At 46.3% G+C, this 17,743-nt stretch overlaps 1 protein-coding gene across 1 annotated transcript in view; it reads left to right on the top strand.

Annotated features, from left to right (window-relative positions):
* The first annotated feature begins 7,122 nt into the window (after positions 1–7,122).
* Positions 7,123–17,743, top strand: part of LOC129387179 (uncharacterized) — a 51,762-nt gene continuing 41,141 nt past the window's right edge. The window contains exons 1-2 of the mRNA XM_055075919.2: positions 7,123–7,216; positions 9,899–10,138. The gene's annotated coding sequence lies outside the window, so the exon portion shown is untranslated. The remainder of the gene's footprint in view (positions 7,217–9,898; positions 10,139–17,743) is intronic.

The following is a 17,743-nucleotide window of genomic DNA, read 5'->3' as shown; positions in this document are numbered from 1 at the left end:
TAATAATAAGAAAAAAATATTATTTCATAATAATAAATTACTATTATTTGCAATTCTACACGTGCATGTACTGCTGATTAAGCCCACGTGTGCATGCCCATAAGAGCGGCTTGCGCGCTTGTATCAGTGTTTATTCTGACGTAGGTTGTGCCGCGGCAGACACGTGAAAACAATAAACATGCAATTTTCGTAAATGTGCCCCTTCGTTTCTTCAACTACATATGCACCGGACCTACAAATCTTTCCCTTGAATTTATATATATATATATATATATATATATATATATAAGAAAGTGTACTTAGTGTAGCAAGTTGGCCTTCATGAGCTTTATTTGTTTTAACTTCTGTGTGACAAATAATGAGAGGAGGAAAGTGTGTGGCGACGGCGCCTGCAGACGTTGCCTCGGCTTCTGTGGTTATAACGCCACGCGCGTCGGAGCTGCCGGCTCGGCTTCAGCAGCGGTTGCGGCAGATGCATGGGGCGACCGCGGCGGCGCTTGTGTCGGCGTAGTGTGGTGCTGTACGAAAAAATGTAGGATTTCATAATTTATGCAGCCTATGTACCAATGGCACCCACGACGACAATGGAAGAGGGAATGGTCTAGAGGAATTTGACATCCCACAAGTAATGCCGGAAGAAGTAAAAGCCTTGAGAGCTATGCAAAGGGGGAAGGCAACTGGGGAGGATCGGGTAACAGCAGATTTTTGATGGATGGCGGGCAGATTGTTCTAGAAAAGCTGGCCACCCTGTATACGCAATGCCTCACGACATCGAGCGTACCGCAATTTTGGAAGAACGCCAGCATATTCTTAATCTATAAGAAAGGGGACGCCAAAGACTTGAAAAAATACACACCGATCAGCTTACTGTCCGTTGCCTACAAAGTATTTACTAAGGTAATCGCAAATAGAATCAGGAACACTTTAGACTTCTGTCAACCAAAAGATCAGGCAGGCTTTCGTAAAGGCTACTCTACAATATATCATATTCACACTGTCAATCAGGTGATAGAGAAATGTGCGGAATATAACCAACCCTTCTATATAACTTTCATTGATAACAAGAAAGCGATTGATTCAGTCGAAACCTCAGCAGTCATGGGGGCGTTACAGAAGCAGGGTGCAGACGAGCTGTGTGAAAAAGTACTGATAGATATCTATAGCGGTTACACAGCCACCGTAGTCCTCCATAAAGAAAGCAACAAAATTCCAATAATTAAGGGCGTCAGGCAAGTAGTTACGATCTCCCCAATGCTATTCACAGCGTGTTTACAGAAGGTATCCAGAGACCTGGATTGGGAAGAGTTGGGATAAGGCTTAATGGAGAATACCTTAGTAACTTGCGATTCCCTGATGATATTGCCTTGCTTAGTTACTCAGGGGAACTATTGCAATGCATGCTCACTGACCTGGAGAGGCCAAGCAGAAGGGTGGGTCTCAAAATTAATCTGCAGAAAACTAAAGTAATGTTTAACCGTCTCGGAAGAGAACAGTAGTTTACGATAGGTAGCGAGGCACTGGAAGTGGTAAGGGAATACATCTACTTAGGGCAGGTAGTGACCGCGGATCCTTATCATGAAACTGAAATAATCAGAATAAAAATGGGCTGGGGTGCGTTTGGCAGGCATTCTCAGATCATGGACAGCACGTTGCCATTGTCGCCTCAAGAGAAAATTGTATAGCAGCTGTGTCGTACCAGTACCTACCTACGGGGCAGAAACATGGAGGCTTACGAAATGGGTATTACTCAAATTGAAGACGACGCAACTAGCTATGGAAAGAAGAATGATGGGTGTAACGTTAAGGGATAAGAACACAGCAGATTGGGTGAGGGAACAAACGCGAGCTAATGACATCTTAGTTGAAATGAAGAAAAAGAAATCGGCATGGGCAGGGCATGTAATGAGGAGGGAAGATAACCGATGGTCGTTAAGGGTTACGGACTGGATTCCAAGAGGAGCGAAGCGTAGCAGGGGGTGGCAGAGAGTTAGGTGGGCGGATGAGATTAAGAAGTTTGCAGAGACAACGTGGCCACATTTAGCACGTGACCGGGGTAATTGGAGAAGTATGGCAGAGGCCTTTCCCCTGCAGTTGGCGTAGCCAGGCTGATGATGATAATGATGATGATGATGTATAAAGCCTATGTATGTTGCCTACACAGCTTCGCTGGTAATCACGTTGTGGTCCCACGAATTTTCTTTCAGAGGTGAAGAGCAGGGCCGCTGCGTTTTTGTGTGTGGAGCTTCTTTGCGATTGTTAGGTTGTCACAGACTCTAGGCTACCTCCACGTACTGATTTCCTTTTATTTAGTGACAAGTGTCGTGTTATCAAAATTAGGCTTGCATTTGCACCCTCTGCATTGCATGGCCAGATTTCTGGATACGGCTATCTCCTGGCATGTCTATCGGTGTCCTGTAAGTCTGTCGTTGAGACAGCGTCCCGTTTGGCTCACGTATACCTTGCCGCATGTAAGAGGAATCTTGTACACAACTTTACATCCACAGGCTACGTAGATTTGCATGTTCCCTGTGCGCGCTCCTTATCTGCATCCACAACCTTGCACAGGCCGGTTAGCTTGATCCGCGCAGAAAAAGAGAACTGATACGCCGTCTTTCTGCCACCTTTCTTAGAAGGTTAGATAGGTTGGGAACATAAGGCACAATGAATGCTTGCTTATGTTCTTCATTCATTTTTTCAAACTTTCTCGGCCCTGTGATTTCCAGAATCATTTTCTCGCCAATTTGCATAATCGTGTTATCAGGTATTCACTTTTATTTAGTCTATTAATCGGTGTGTTGAAGCTTGCTGCGACTGTGTGATATTAGGATTTATTAGTGGGCTCTTCGATAATTAATTTTGCTATTCCTTCTTCTATAACCTTAGAATGACTCGAGTCGAAGGAGAAGGTTCGTTTTTCTCCTCTTGTTTTGTATGTCCAAGACGTGAGGCTCATTGTTTAGGTTCAAGAATTGTATTCTGGAAGCTAAATAAAAATTATATTTATTGCAGGGGTATTACGTTCTCAACAGTAAACGAAAAATAGGGAAAGAGGTCCTGAAGGAGTGCGCTGGGAAAGACCTAGTCTTCGCTTTCATTTAACAGACGAGGTGGCTTGGGTCATTCTTGTCGTTCATGGGAAGTACTGCGATGTCATGCTCTGCAAGCTCGGAAATCTCACATAAAGAGAGATGTACTTCAAGACAAAAAATTGCTGCAAAAGCAACCGGACCCATGAGTTCATAGTTGCCTCTCAACCAAAAGTAACAAAGGCTGTCTGGCTGCAACAATATGTGATAGCCATTCCATCGCTAAAGCTATTGCCTATCAAATGTTTTTGTAAGGCTTAGCGTCTTTGACTAATCTCTGCCTTTTTGTGGACAAAAAACAACAAACAATGAAAAAAGGTTTTTGAGGCATTGTCATTGCAGGCATAAACGATGTTCCGGCGCCATTTTCACAAGCAGGTGCTGGAATCAATGCCGCAAGAAGAGCAAGAACGTATCGAGATCGCGGTCTCCGTTCAACACTACGCCGACCAGAAGCCATCTCGGAATTGAAAATGTTATTTTCGCAAGCATCCGCTGGGCTGAACTGCATGATGAAGACGAAGTCGAAGACGAATACCCTACGAGTAAGCCTTTAGCAGTTGTAAATTAATCAGTTAGATCAAGTCGGTGCTGTAACTTGAAGCCCCTCTCAACACGTTAAGTGAAACATTAAGGAGCAAGTGCGATATTACCATACCGCCAACTGACATATTACTACTCTGTAATTCATTCATACTACCCTGTCGGTCATGCTACCCTACCGGTAAATAATTCATACTACCCTGTCTATAGCTCGGCATACCAGAAATATGAAAACACGCTGAGTGAACACTTAAAGGGCCCCTGAAACGGTTGGGACAAATTTTGTAGACGCGTAGGGCACAGCTAAAGGTAATCTATGCGCACCACAATTTGTGTGAAACGTATCATATTAAGAGAGCTACGGATCATTACAAGTTACGCTCCTCCATAGTCATGCATTTTCTCCTCAACGCGTTCGCCGAGTAATCGGGCCTAGGCTCCGCCTTCACTGGCTCTGCGTCATGATGGCACGTCGTGTCGTCGACTTCCGGTTCTCTAGGAGCGAGTGCGCGAAGCCTCTTCAAATTCTACGCCAGCTGCTGGGCAGTCTGCCCCAAGCGAGAGCTTTCAAAGCTGCGTGCGTTGCGAGCATTCTGTCGGAGCGCCGAACGTGTCTGGTATTCCGGTAACCACAGGCTAGCTGGTCGTTTCGACGGAACGGAGGAGGCACAAATTCAAGCTGATGAGGGAACATTAGCGTTGACGTGCGTGAGCTGCCTGATCGATCTCCACGGTCTAGCCACCCGTTGGTACTGAGCTTAACCAGCCAAACAAATAGCTAATATTGCTCTAACCAAGTGTAAAACATTTGATACATTTACAAAAACAAAGTGCTAATGATTACACACCTGCGAAAAATTTACACCAACAGCAAAGAATGATACATTTTGTTACTGCTACTGTGTGTGGTTGAGCTCTGTGCCACCAGGTGGATGCACCGTGCAGACGATTCAGATTTGCTCTTCTGCTCATCCCGTGAAACAACAAGCAAGCGGACACGGCCAGGCCCTGTCACCTCGCGCTTGCGTTTACCCTAATACCAGACTCGCGAAATGCTATTTCGTTAGTGATCTTTCGGTGTAGAGTGACGGCCGTAAACGCGCAAATCCTGGCGCCGGTCGAATAGCGGCACTCCGATGCGCTGCAGTCAGTCCGCTCGTCTGCTGCCTTGGACACGATGTCGCAGCTTGACATATTGCCAGTCGCTACGTTTGCAGTCCACAACGCAACGAAGTCGAATCATAGTGCTCGCGAAAAGACTGAGACCGGCTCTGACTGCGGAACTCACGTCAAAATGAAGCAAGTTGTAATACAAGCAGACGACACTTCCTGTGTGCCGGAAGTGCTTAGGTATTGTGAGAAATTGTTCTTGAGCATTCTCTTTCTGTTACTTTTTTTGTAGAAACAAATTAACTAACATTCCGACTATTACGAACATAATTCGTTCACCATAGAGGTGGAAAAATTATAGATGACGCGCCCTGGGCAGCCAGTCGGATAGCTCGCCCACATGACGTCAATTGGGTGATTTACGTCCTATGGGTAGGGGCGGCTGAAAATTCCGCCGACCAGTGTGCTGGATAGGCAGCGATGTACATTTTTAAAATCTTATGATAAATTACATGCTTTACGCGGAGCAGTTAGATGCGTCAATTAATGATCAGAAGGACCTACTCTAACGACTCAGTACGTTTGTATAATATCGTCAAAATTGTTTCATCATCATCATCGTCATCATCATCATCATCCTGCCTACGCTCACTGCAGGGCAAAGGCCTCTCCCATACTTCTCCAATTACCCCAGTCATGTGCTAATTGTGGCCACGTTGTCCCTGCAAACTTCTTAATCTCATCCGCCCACCTAACACTGCCGCCCCCTGCTACGCTTCACTCCTCTTGGAATCCAGTCCGTAACCCTTAACAACCATCGGTTATATTCCCTCTTCATTACGTGCCCTACCCATGCCCATTTCTTTTTCTTGATTTCAACAAGGTGTCATTAACTCGCGTTTGTTCCCTCACCGAATATGCTCTCCTCTTGGCCCTTAATGTTACACCCATCATTCTTCTTTCCATAGCTCGTTTAAGCTATGAAAAATCGTTTCAGGGTCCCTTTAATATTACAGACACTAGGACGCTGCTTGAGATTAGAACAGGTTGTTGTGGAATTTGCTGTTATGGCACTGTGAGGCTGCCTGAAAAAAAGAAGGCACACATCTGTGGCGTGCGGGATGATTTCGGTGAGGCGTCAAGTTGTTATGGTTCAATCTTTCTGGTGGATATGAGCATCTAGAAAAGCAACTAGAATGAAAAACAAATTTCAAACTTAACTACTGAAAAGCATAAACGTGAACATACCTACAGGAAGCAGGAGCTAGAAGACCGGACAGACCATGCGCACACACACGCGCACACACTCATCTATGCGCAATGTTACTTTATTTTATCCCGTCCTTGCATATCCCCCTTAACTATGACATAACGACCTGTGACTCAACTTGTAGGGTGTATACCTTGTAAGAAGTATTATTTTTAACGATTTCTTTAAAAGCTTTTTTTTTCCAGCTGTGTGACCAGGTGGCCCATTCACGCAACAGTGTGAACTCGGCTTCGTGAGAAAAATCACGAAGAGTAAGAAGAATGAAAAAAATAGTCAGTGCGAAGTGCTATCGCAAATATTTATTTGCTTTGTTTTAACATGTCACTACGCCATGTTTGTGTACAACACTAAGGATACACATTTACCATCGCTACACGGGTAAGGTTCCAGCTGTGCGCATGTTCGTTGACGAGCATGTCCTGGCTTATTTTTGTCAATTTTGGTGTTGAGTATTTCCAATATGGCAAATTCTTTTTTAAATGCATATCGTACTATAATCGGCTGATGCGTGGCCTCTCAATTTGGGGAGAACGGAGACGTTACATGCTAGTCCCATTAGCGCAATAACTGACAACGTGATAATATTTATGTACTTGACTGCATTTCGAGTTGCCCTTTCAATGCACAAAGAGACAACATTTAGAAATTGCAATAGCGCTATATTGCCCTCATTTGTTTTGGCAAATTATGCACGCACTCTGCCTGTTCCGCATGATGTCAATAACGTGGCCTATACTGAATAGCACCACGCTTGCAAAGCCCGCGGCACGTACTGTCGCGCTAAAGTTCGCTGACTCAAGATGTAATAAATTTCTCACAGTAGAATTCTGCACAATACTGGGACCTGGAAGTATGGATACGCTCCGCGCATGCCATAGTCATAGGCATCATCGCAGTTCAAATGTGCTGTAAATGAGAATAGCCATTTTGCGAACGTTTCATTTGAACAGTGCATTACGGAATTTTGCGTAAATTGAAGTTGGAGCAATAAATTTGAAAATTGGTGCGTGGAAGTCAGCGCTGAAATGTGACGCAGTATGCAACGTTTATTCTTATCTGTTTACTTGTTCCAAGGCTGCATGAGTTTCAATTGTTTATCATTGTCATGATGGCAACTGTGCAGGACCAAGAACTCTATACGACCTACTCGATAGCGAATTGGTGGAGTGGGACTCATCGCCGTGCCTACCGCAGCCACCTAGCCTAGGTAGGCGTTGTTTCATACACATGATAATCAAGGCCATCGGCCATGTTGCGAGGCCGCGATTTCTTAAATCGACAATGATGGAAATTGAATCCTTTAGCGCTGCAATTCAACGGTAAACATGCGAGACATATCAGTATTTGCCGGAGGCCAGCAGATCGTTCGTAAAGTGAAGTCTCAGGCTCGCATTGCTTGGAGGTGACCTCCTGAGTCGCCGTCTAAATAGCTTCGAAGATCTCGGTTGAGGTTGCATCGAAGCTGGTAAAGCCATGATGGCGTCAATCAGATGTTTGTGGTACGTTTCGAAGTCTGCTAAACCACACCTCTCCCTTGCTCCTGAAGTGGTATGCCTAGATGATTCTACTTCCTATGAATCTTCTCTCCCTTCAGGACATTCTGGCAGTGTACTATATAAAATCCTGGCTTGCGCTGCATAAAATGTAGTTTTGCGTTGTTTTTAAGTAAAGCAAGTGGTAAGCTTGTACTCGTCAGTTCCGTTTTGCTTGCAGTAACTCCCCAACACCCTTCTTTACGTTATGTCCCGTCCTGTCGTGCAGTTTATAACAATGTGTACATAGCCCTTCCGATGTGCTCATAGTCGCAGTAGAAACTTACATGTGAAACGGCAGGAATCCTTATCTTTTCTATACTGCTCGTGACCTTGATCAGCAAATGGCTAATCGACTAACCTTCGGCGCACATCCATGGTATCTTCCCAGAGAACACTAACGACTCCCATGTATTATGGTGAATGCATATTATCTTGCCAAATAAGGTGACACTGTCTATGCTTAGATACCCTCAGAAAAAGGAAATAATCTTACGCATCCAAATACTCGGATGGCGTTATCAAATAAAGCAATGCAGATATCATATGTTAATGTCCATTAAAATTGCGATATTACGGGAGACACACGTGCGACATGATAATACCCGGACGCGGTAGGCTTAATAGTGAGTTTGCAGAGGCGCGTGTATCTTTGCCGCACTTATACGTGGTGGCGCTATCCAGAGAGAAGCTCGCGGCTATTGTCAACTTTTTAAAAAGGCAGACGATTTACTGACTTTTGCCTTTAAATTGCATGAAAAATTACTCGCACTATAATACCACCCATAAACGTGTAATTACAGGTTAGTTCTACGGAAGATCATTTCTTATTCTCAACGTTATTTCTTTCTTCAGAACCTAGATGAACGAGTGAATGGTCAGAGCTACACAGCCTAATTAACATAACTAAATAACGCTATTTTTTATTCTGCAGAGAAGTGAAAAAAGAAATAAACACATAGACAAGCAGTGAATGAAAGCGCACATCAACTTGCTCGTTGATGTTCTTTCTGAAAGAATACTGGAACTTGCATCCAATGAAACACTTCTGAGTAGCATCAGGTTACTGTGAAAATAGTGGTGTTACAAGCAGTGTCAGAAAGGGGAAGTTCCTAAGGCGAACTTGCGCAAACTGCAGGATTGAAGTGTCACAAAAGAGATTGTGTAGATGAGCGGGCGCGCTCCTACACTTGATTGTTCGCATGTCGTTGATGTAGCGGTGCGGGTGCTTTTGGTGCAAGACTGTGACATTCAGATATAGTATTGTTACAAAGCAACTGAGCTTAATGGCCATATGAGAAGTTTATTAACCACTCTTGCTGTCATCGGCGGAGCCGGTCCATAGCTGAACTCGCCAATTGCCGTTTCGAGCGACGCCAGATAACCATGCTCGGCAGCCTTGTCAATGTTTCCTGTGTTCAACCAAACCCCGACAAATTGCAAATAGTGCAAGTGTTACCGGAGCCGTAACAAAGCGTTCTAGCATAAATGCCTTATCTTGTGAAATAATTTGAAGTGCATTCGTTCCGGACCTATATACCCAAAGAAATCTCAATTTAGAATTGCATAGTTGCGATTTTGTGAGTAATGGTTGTCTTGTACAAGATATGATGCATCATTGAGCTGCGAGGACAATTTGTGAGCATAGAGAAAGACATTTCAATCTCTGAACACCTGCAAAACACATGTGAGCTCTTGAAAAAAAAGAAAGAAGTGGAAACGTTGCAGTGAAAAGCGGAACCTACACCTCACAGCTCCATCTAGCGCCAGTTTCCAAAAATATTGGTGTTGAGATCTTACAGTGGTGAAAAGGCAGCCCCTATATTTAAGACACAACCTTTACACCACTTCTTTTTTGTGTGAATTTTCCTTTTATGTTGTTAACAGGAGACTGACACAAGATGGAAGGCTGCCTTCTTCCAGGTGGTCTTTGTCTCTGCTACAGCAATTAAATCTTCGAACGCAGTAGGTCCGTGCCATGCTTATCGTAAACACTGCTAGCATTTCCATTTTCGATATGTTCCTGATAATGAGCTCTTAAATATCCTTTGTTATATTAAAAATTGCTTCTTATGATAAGAAGCTTTACGGCAGTAAAGATTAAGTCGCGTCGTTCGGTGTTGTCACAGGCCACTTGCTTCCTGGACAAGGTAGTGGTTGGTGCTCACACTTTATTCAAATGAAGCGAAAACACCATGGAAGTGGTGTTTCGGAATCGGCTGTGTGACGACGTCGAAAGACAGAATGGCCGGTTGACCTGTCAAGGTAACTCTAACACATGCTTAGATGCCGGCGATAGTGCAGCGTTTCATCGGCTGACTAGACACAAACACTTTTCCCCGTCTCTTTTCATGCAGAGTCTGCCAGGTGGGCTGAGCGGTGCGCTGGCCACACGCGTCGACGCCGACCGCGACCGGCGCGGAGCCCGCGGTGCCAACCCGGACATGGGGCCCGGCAGCGTCGACCTGTCGAACCTACGGCGCCGTCACTCAGGCCGGTTGCGGTATTCGCTGCTACTAGAACCGCTAGCCGCCCTGCAGCAGCTAGGGCTGACCGTCATTCTTCTCGTGCTGCTGCTGTATCCACACGTGAGCAAAGTAGGTGCTTTCGTAGGTTGGAGTATCTTATAAACGAATAAAAAAAATCACAGCCCAAGCACTCCGTACAGAGGGTTAACCACCGAAGCTGAAAAGTGCGGCCCTGGTGTCTATCACTGGGTTAATCCCGACGGTTCATTAAACAATGGTTTGGTAGGCTGCCCGATCCTCAGTACGCAGTTTCGGCTTCCGCTCGGCTGCACGAGCCTGTTCTGGTACACGGACTGCAGCATCGGCATGGCGTAGATGAGCTTGTTTCCGGTTCTACTCGAGGCGTTGTTGAGCGAAAGCGACCTGCTCCTCAGGAGTACGTATGGCACGTGGCCTACTCATTTCGGGTCCGCAGAGAAACTGCTGCACGCGCTCGGCTGCGACGGAGCGCAATGACCTCATTACTGGCACTGCTAATAATAATAATAATAATAATAATAATAATAATAATAATAATAATAATAATAATAATAATAATAATAATAATAATAATAATAAATAATATAATAAAATAAAAAACATAAAATAGAAATAATAACCTGTGATCTAACACACAATTCTGAAAACTGATATCACCGTTTGAAAAACAGAAATACCACTAACAAAGAGTAAGTACAACACAGCACTGTTAAGTGTAGGTTCAAAGACAATTTGGTCAAAGTTGAGCGGTAACATTATGTCTAGGATAACATCACTGGATTAAATGGCCCGTGAAGTAATTTATTCCTGTTACTAGCTGGAAGGCTGAAATCTCCTGTCATAATTACGTGATGTGCGTGGTTTAGAAGAAGATAGTCAAAGTTGTCCAAGTCAGTGAAAACATTATTGTGCTCTAGTAATTGTTTTCACTAACATGAACAAGTTTATGATGATATTCTTCTAAACTTATTCAAGAAATAATTCAGACCATGTCAGGAGCTTTATAAACAACGCAAAGCATAAATGGTAAATCATTTAGAGAGACGCTTAGAAAGATACTTTCGCGATCAACAATCTGGTTTATCAGACATATGTCAATACCAAGCTTAGAAATAACAGAACTGGCAATCAACACGCAGTTTATCATGCACTAGTGTGACCTTGTTGTCTTGTTCTTTTTGTGCTTTAGCGCTTTGCCACAGCAGTTTTCGTTTTGATAGCATTTCTGCAGAAAAGTCATTTTGCACGGAAATTTGAGTCCCCTTAAGCTTCTTACAGTTGCGTAGCACTTCTCGTTTTTCCACATAATTTTGAAAAACAGAATTAGAGATGGCTTTGCAGGATGTTTTCCTAGGCGGTCTTTCTAGCAACAGACAAACACATTACGCCAAGCTTGTCCTCGAACACCTCCTTGATTACTCCAGGGCGTGCGGAGCCTCAGTTTCATTTGCTCGTTGATCTAAGCCAAAAGGCACAAGATTACGCGTCCGGCTCCGATCTTCTAATTCTCTATGTGTTGCTTGCTGTGATATAAGTGTTTGTTTAATATTTTTAACAGAATTTTAGGAATTTCAAAATTAGCCACTTTCTGAGCAGTTTCTCTGGCACTTGATTCTAGTGCGTTCATTCAGGCCGGGATGGAATTTACACTTTTGCGGCGTCTTCTAACCGTTTTCAGCCTGTGCCAAATCCACCCTAATAGCATGTTGGCCCTATATCAGTATTTGGAGCATTTCAGCAGTGGAAGGACACCGATTCAATTCCACGTAACGACAACGTAACAATTTGCACACACGGTAACACTCGCACGCTAAAGCCAGCAAAGTCCGTGGGCAAGGCACAGCAACAAGTCCTCTTTCATCGCTGTGGTATGAGTATACACAATTAACCTGGAACAAGAGTGCGGGCCGCATGGCTGACGCCCCATTTATAGCGTTTTCGCGGTGCCCACTTAATAAAGACTGAAGTGACTCTTCTATACGTGCTCGACTGCCTGATTGATGTCTGGCAGGCGCTACCCATGTCTTGTCGAAGACTTGCAGGCGAGTTGACTGCAAGGTGTGTGAAGCTGTCGCTTGTTGCCTAAGCACGTGAATCATTGGTATAATTCGGCGATGTATAAGAAGCAGCAACAATAGGCAACAAAAGCACGAAACCAGCTGAAACAAGTATGCGGGACGCTGGTTAACGCTCCATATCTACAGTTTTCGTCGTGCCCACTGGAGAATCAAGATTGAAGTGGCTCTTCTATACGTGCTGATCTATACGGCCCGATATCTGGCAGGCGCTGCCAATGTCTTGTCGAAGGCTTGCAGGTGAGTTGAGTGCAAGGCAGGTGAAGCTGTCGCTTGTTGCTTAAGCATGTGAATCATCGGTATCATTCGGCGATGTCCAAGAAGCAGCAACAATCGGCATCAAAAGCCCAAAACCACCTGAAACAAGAATGCGAGACGCATAGTTAACGTTCCGTTTCTTGCGTTTTCGCCGTGCTTACTGAGGAATCCAGATTGAAGTGGCTCTTTTATACGTATTAGACTGGCCGATGTGACGCATGCGCTGGCCATGTCTTATCGAAGACTTGTAGGCAAATTCACTGCAAGGCGGGCGAACGTGTCGCTTGTTTTCCAAGCACGAGAAGCGTTAGTATGATTCGGTGATGTCCAAGAAGCCACGACTATCGGCAGAAAAACCACCTGGAACAAGAATACGGGACATACGGTTAATGTTCCGCTTCTTGCGTTTGCGCCGTGCCCACTGAAGAATCGAGATTGAAGTGGCTTTTATACGTACTGGAGTGGCCGATGTCACGCAGGTACTGCCCATGTCTTGTCAAAGACTTGCAGGCGAATTAATTGAACGGTCGGTGAAGCTCTCGCTTGTTGCTTAAGCACGTGAAGCATTGGTATAATTCGGTGATGTCAAAGAAGATGAAGAAATTGCGGCCACTGACCAAGTCAAGGTGAAAAAACACACAGAGACGTTTCGGGACCCGTACGGGTTCCTTGGTCACACTGAAAGCGGGCAAGAGCCGCGGCCCTTGCCCGCTTTTAGTGTGACCAAGGAACCCGTACGGGTCCCGAAACGTCTCTGTGTGTTTTTTCACCTTGACTTGGTCAGTGGCCGCAATTTCTTCATCATCATGTTACCTGACCAGACGAACTTTCGTCGAACTCTTGACCTGATGTCAAAGAAGCAGCAACAATCGACAACAAAACCACAAAATCACTTGGAACGAGAATGCAGGACGCACGGTTAACGCTCCATTTCTAGCGTTACCGCCGTGCTCACTGAAAAATCCATATGGAAGTGGTGGTTTTAAAAGTGCTGGACTGGCCGATGTCATGCATGCACTGGTTATATCTTCTCGAAGGCTTGGAAGCAACTTGATTGCAAGGCGCTTGAAGCTGTCACTTGTTCCTGAAGCACGAGAAGCGTTAGTATGATTCGGCGATATACAAGAAGCACCCACTAGCGGAAGCAAAATAATCTGGAACAAGAATGCGGGACGCATGGTTAACGTTCCGCTTCTTGCGTTTTCGCCGTGCCTTCTGAAGAATCGAGATTGAAGTGGCTCTTTTATACGTTTTGGACTGGCCGATGTCACGCATGTGCTGGTCGTATCTTCTCAAAGATTCGGAGGCAAGTTCACTGCAAGGCGGGTGAACCTGTCGCTTGTTCTCCAAGCACGAGAAGCGTTAGTATGATTCGGCGATGTCCAAGAAGCCGCGATTATCGGCAGCTAAACCACCTGGAACAAGAATACGGGACGCATGGTTAACGTTTCACTTCCTGCGTTTTCGCCGTGCCTACTGAAGAATCCAGATTGAACTAGTTCTTTTATACGTGATGGACTGCCCAATGTGACGCATGCACTGGCCATGTCTTCTCGAAGACTTGGAGGCGAGTTGAGTGCAAGAGGGGTGAAGCTGTCGCTTGTTGCCTAAGCATCTGAAGCGTTAGTATTATACAGCGATGTCCAATAAGCAGCGACTATCGGCAGCAACATCACCTGGAACAAAAATCCGGCATGGTTCCCTGGTTCCCTCCTTACGTTTTCGCCGTCTTTGCTTTTTCGCCGGCTTTCTTGCTCAATGGGCCATTTTACACTTTCGCACCAATGGTCTGGACCTCTATCCACAAAAGCTTTTTACGCTATAATTGTTCGTAAGAAGAAATTAAGCGAATTCTCATTCTCGATATCTTATAGGCAAGCAGCGTTTATTAGTTGCGCCGTTGTTGCTTTACGAACTGTTTCCATGTAGCATGACGAGCGCCTCAACACACAATAAAAAGAAAACACTAGAAAAACAGCAAATTGATAGTCGCTATGTATTTCAGTGCTAGGAAATGCAAATTAACGGTCAATATATAAGTTTTCGGTGCTATCAAGCTTGAAGATGTTGTTGGATTTCTATTATATATGATGCACATTGCACAATGAATGTTAGGCGAAATGTTCCAGGAGTTCCGTAAGATTACGCTTCCGTGATCGTTGCTTTCTCTTGAACTTGATTGACTAGGCCTGCCTTTTTATTAGGCTCTTTAAAGAGAACGTTCTCTTCGCAAGGGTCTCTGAATATCCAGACTCTTACTACTCTCATTCGTCTGTGTACTGCGCCACGGACTCGGGCATAACAAATCATATCTAATTAATTAATTGTTGTGAATTATGTTTCCTAGCAAATTGAACTTAATGATTACTTTGATTACACGGTAACGCTCACTGTAATTCAATTACCTTTCCCAGTAACCAGTCACATGTTTACTGGAGAAGACCGAGCAGCAGGCACTGCTCCTAGAAAGATGACGACAACGAGTTGTTGGAAGCGTTGTGCCTGTGTTGCCTAAGCTGTATGACCTCACGGTGCGGTACTCTACTATCTGAGGCTTTCATCAATTAAACTATCCTGCCTCTTGAGGGTTGGTGTACGTGCTACACCCTACCTGGAACTTCGCAGCCGGACGCTTGCTATCTTTTCTGCCATGCCTCAGGACACCGCGACGCCCTATGCTCCCCAGGAATCGCCTGTCGTCTGCTCCGGTGCTCTACGCCAACAAAATCCTCCAGTCTTCAGTGGCAGTAACGACCATGACGTGAAGGATTGGCTCTCGGCATGCGACCGCGTGAGTGCGCATTACAAATGGGACGACACAGCTAAACTGACTAACGGCTTCTTCTATCATTCTGGAGTCGCTTATCTCTGGTTTCGGAATCATGAATCCAACCTTTCCACCAGGACAGCATTTCCGAAATGTTTCAAGGAAGTCTTCGGTCACCCTGCTGTGTTCAAGCTTCGCGCAGAAAAACGCTTGCCAGGTCATGCTCAGCAAAAGGGTGAAGACTTCACCAGCTACGTTGAAGACGTAGTTGACCTTTGCCGGCGCACTAATCCCGCTAGGACCGACGCTGAAAAGATAAAGAATGTCATGAAGGGCATAGAAGATGGCGCCTTCCAAATGCTCTCGGCGAAAAATCCTCAAACGGTTGACGAGGTCGAAACTCTCGGCCAGAGCTGCGATGAGTTTCGCAAACAATGGGCTTCTTATATTTTCCACTTCTGGCTCCCTGCGGGCTGCCAGAGCCAGCCAGAGCGCCTTCGTTTTTCTCGGGTTGCTCCGCCCACCGCGCGACGCACTTCCGCCGGGCGTTCGTTTTGCTCGGGCTGGACGGTTCTGGCTACCCGCGGGCTGCCAGAACCTGCCAGGACGATTTTGGTCTGGCTGCTCTCTGGAAGTTCTCTGGCTAGCAGACGACTAAAACAGGCGATGGGCGCTCGCCGCCATCTTTGCTGGGACTTCACGGATCGCAACGCGGGCGCTTGAGGACTTACATTTATCTCGCTCAGCCAACTGTCTACGGTCATCTTCAGATTTCCTTACTTCTAGTGTTATCTTTTTGGGTGCTAACGCTCCGTTCCGCATCGCGAAGCGGTGTGATACGAGCCGTAGTGAACCGTGTGAAGCTTTTGTGTGTGTATATATGTGTGTGTGTCCCCTGATTGCTTCGTCGCGGCGGTGAACAGAGCGCCGCGCTCTCATGCGTGCATGTTAGCTGCATCGTGTTCCACGCAAGTTGTAGATGCTCATTCACACATTGCGGTACATTTTGGGTTCGTCTTTCACTGGTGGCGTTCCTTTTCACATATCTCGCGTATGTATATCTCTCCTTTCTCTGCAGTTAGCGAAGGCTTTGCAGCTAGCCCGTGTTCGCTCCGTCTCTCCGTCGTATGCTTAGGTGGCAGCTCGAAACCGATATGCGTTCGGACTGCAGGCCGTTGGTATAAGAATACACTGATTGCACTCGGTACATTAGACACACGTACATTGGCTTATTGCTCTCATGATTGCGACCAATGTTTTTCGTGTGAAACGTTTCGCTGGTCACAGGCGACGTGCTTTTTCATGCGCCAGCCGCGTCTCCAGCTCCTTAGGGTCAAAATGGGAAGCACCATCAGCCACAACAAACTTTCTGAAATCGAAGCCCAAGCAGGTCGGCGCGAAATTTTATGCGTATGAGATGTTACCGATAACCTGCTTTTTCATGTCTTGTGATGGCACAGCGCCAACTCATCAATGTCGCCGGTGGTCGACGTGATCGCTGCGAACAAGGATCCTCCAGCTATCGCTTTCGAGTATACAATCACGATTTCGCGTCTTGTCATCCGCCGCGTCGGAGGCCATCTGTTGCGCTGCGCAAGGCGAGGTTGGCCCAGTACGCGCCCTGCGCCGAGTCGCGCGAAAGTGATCGTATTCCTGAATGCAACTATATATTTTCAAGCTGGCAACGCATAAATGGGCCGACTACGCCGAGCGCGCGCCGGCCTCGCCGGCCGCTGCCATGCTGGTAGCATGTTTACATTCGGCCAGCTGTACCGGCGTTCGATTTTGCCAACTTCGGGCAGGTTCGGGTTGTCTTGGGATCCCAGCCCACGTGACTTCCTGTCAGAACCGGAACTAGCTGGCTGCCATCTAGCTGCCAGCGGGCTGCCAGAACTCCGAAAATCGAAGAGGCCCAATGCCTTACTACGCGCCGAGCGGCCGCGCCGGACGACACGGTTTCGGCCCTAACCGACAGTGCCAATGTTGCTCTCTCCCGCTCTTCATTCCTCGACCAAATCAAGTAATTCGTTCGCGAGAAGTCGCACGCCATCTGTCACTGCTGCCTGCCACCCAGTCGTTTGAGTCCTCGTCCCCAGAACTCTGGCGAGAAATACATGAACAAGTCAGCGACGCGCTTCCTCTCGCTGATCAGCCACCTTCAGCGCCTGTTACGCTCACGTACGCTGCCGTCGTCGCCAGGCGGAGAGCTCTGCCTGAAGTTGCGCACAACACTCCCACAAGCGGCTTCTACGCCTCGCCTTGTGCAGCTGCGAACTGCTTGCTCAGAAGGGGGTTCTGCGCGCCTGCGCAGCTACTACGCCAAGCTCAAAATTGTGCACCCCTACCTACGCCCACTGTTGACAATCCGTGAGGTACTCAAGACAACCCGCCGATCTGCTTCGTGTGTGGCTTTGCTGACCACGTGCCACGGTGGTGCCGCCGGCGGCGTCGGTATCCTTCCTATACTGCGAGACTACGCGGGAGTGCTCCTGACTGCCAGTCCCGCTATGCGCCACCAGTTCCACACTTCGCTCCTCCGTCTCCTGTTCCACAAAGCTTCAACACTCGTCGGTCTCCATTGTGGGAAAAGAACAC

The sequence above is a fragment of the Dermacentor andersoni genome, chromosome 2 (genome assembly GCF_023375885.2).
Source record: "Dermacentor andersoni chromosome 2, qqDerAnde1_hic_scaffold, whole genome shotgun sequence".
Classification (NCBI taxonomy): domain Eukaryota; kingdom Metazoa; phylum Arthropoda; class Arachnida; order Ixodida; family Ixodidae; genus Dermacentor; species Dermacentor andersoni.
Note: the sequence above shows the minus strand (reverse complement) of the source record. Positions and strands in the feature narration are given on the sequence as shown.